The sequence below is a fragment of the Leopardus geoffroyi genome (genome assembly GCF_018350155.1).
Source record: "Leopardus geoffroyi isolate Oge1 chromosome D2 unlocalized genomic scaffold, O.geoffroyi_Oge1_pat1.0 chrD2_random_Un_scaffold_58, whole genome shotgun sequence".
In the NCBI taxonomy this organism is placed as follows: domain Eukaryota; kingdom Metazoa; phylum Chordata; class Mammalia; order Carnivora; family Felidae; genus Leopardus; species Leopardus geoffroyi.
In genome coordinates this window covers 48,883-50,750 of record NW_025543555.1, presented here as the reverse complement: position 1 = coordinate 50,750, position 1,868 = coordinate 48,883, and the positions used below count along the sequence as shown (strand labels likewise).

The window sequence follows — 1,868 nt, the reverse complement described above, 5'->3', positions numbered from 1 at the left end:
TCGAAGGAGGAGGTGGTGTCATGCATCTAATGGAGGCAAGTATAGATGGTGTATATGTTTCTAAAATACAGTAGAGCTCCTAAAGGATGCTACTATTGATCTGATGATGAGTGCCCTTTGTCCCTGATGAGGCCAAGTCTTCCCCATTCCGACACGAGCTCAGGACACCAGAAGGCCCACCACCCCGGGCCCAGAGACCCCGTTGGCATGCAGGTCCTCGCTCTCGTTCTGACCGCACAGCCCAAGGCGAGGCTGCGCCCAAAGGCCAGAAGAGCCAGGAGAAACAGAGGGAGAACCACTTGAAGGAATTACTCGCAAGGGAGTGCTCCCACACACCTACACACGCATAGACACACATGCGCGCGCGCGCGCACACACACACACACACACACACACACACACATTACCACCACCACCACCCCCACCCGAACACACACACATCTCATACCTGGGCCTGACAGGAATGGGAGGAGGGATCAGACGGGCCTCCTGAGGCCTAGGCTGAAGGCCCTTGGGATCCAAGGAGTCATAAGTCAGCTTCAAGCCACTGCCACTTTGCCTAAACCCGCCCCAGCACCATGACCCTCCCGAGGGGTAGCTGTCTCTCCAACACAGCCTCTTTGTGTGTGGTTCCTAGAGTATGGGGGGGTCTCTGTTGGATAATCCAGAGGTCTTTGCTTCAATACCGCTCCCACTCCCTCTCCGACTCCATGTCTGTCTCCCTCACCCTTTCCACCTCCCTCTCCACACCCCCCCTCCCCTTGTCCCTCTTATTCTGACCCTCCCTATCTGCCTGTCTCTTATCCCAACGTGTTCCTTTCTCTGTCAATCACCTTGAAAGGGTGTCTCTCGGTCCTTGAACTATCTGTCTACCTATCTGGGAATAGATCTATTCTCCTGAACCAGGACGTGGTGTGGGTGGGTGGGGTGGGAGGCGAGCAAGGGTCTCCGCAAACGGAGCTGGCTGGGACTGGTGATATTCTCTGGGGGCACTGGGAGCTCCCGGTAGGGTTTGACAAGGTGGGGCAGAAAGGAGGGAAAAGCCAGGAGGCAGGCTGCAAGAGCCACAGGGCTGGGGAGAAGGCACTGAGAACCCGGTAGAACGGGCCCGGAAGGCAGGGCCTGCCAGATGGCCCCCGCTCACTTGAACCTTCTTCCCACTGAGCAGCCCAATGGGGTGTGGTGAGGGGCGGTGTGGTGAGGTGCCGCGCGGTGTGGTGCGGGGCTGCAAGGTGCGGTGCGGTGCGGGTTGGAAGCGGAGGCGGGCGTGGGGCCAAGCCGGCAGCAGCCTGCAAGAATCCCGGGATCGGTGAAGGCCGGGGCTTGCGCCACAGCGCGTTGCCAGGGTCCTCTGGCGCCGCCTCCGCCACCCGCCCGGGGCCCGCGGCGAGGGCGGTGGCAGCCAGGCAGGCAGGCGCGTGCATGGGTGAAGCGCGGCAGCCGCTGGGCTTGGGACGCGTGGAGCAGGCTCTTGAGGCGCCCAGCGGCAGCCGCCGGCGTCTACGGCCATACCACCCTGAACGCGCCCGTCTCCTCTGATCTTGGAAGCTAAGCAGGGTCGGGCCTGGTTAGAACTTGGATGGGAGACTGCCTGTGAATACCGGGTGCTGTAGGCTTTTGCCTTTGCCTTTGGCCTCCTTCAACTCTCCTTTGGCGCCCGCCGCCCCTCCCCCTCCTTGCCTGTGTCCCTGTCTCCCCAGGGAGCGCCATTGCTGGGGCCAAACACAGCCCAGCCACTGCTCCCTCAGCCCCACCCGGGCCAGCAAGCCGTCCTTGCCTGGCCCGCCCCGCCCCGCATCGCCCCCCGTGCCCGCACACCCCAGGGCACTTCAAAGGGGCACGCTCCCCACTCCTGGCACCCGGCCAAA

The 1,868-nt window shown here is 62.3% G+C and overlaps 1 pseudogene; it reads left to right on the top strand.

The window, feature by feature from the left end:
- Window positions 1-1,498: 1,498 nt before the first annotated feature.
- Window positions 1,499-1,616, top strand: LOC123595657 (annotated as a pseudogene).
- Window positions 1,617-1,868: the final 252 nt, after the last annotated feature.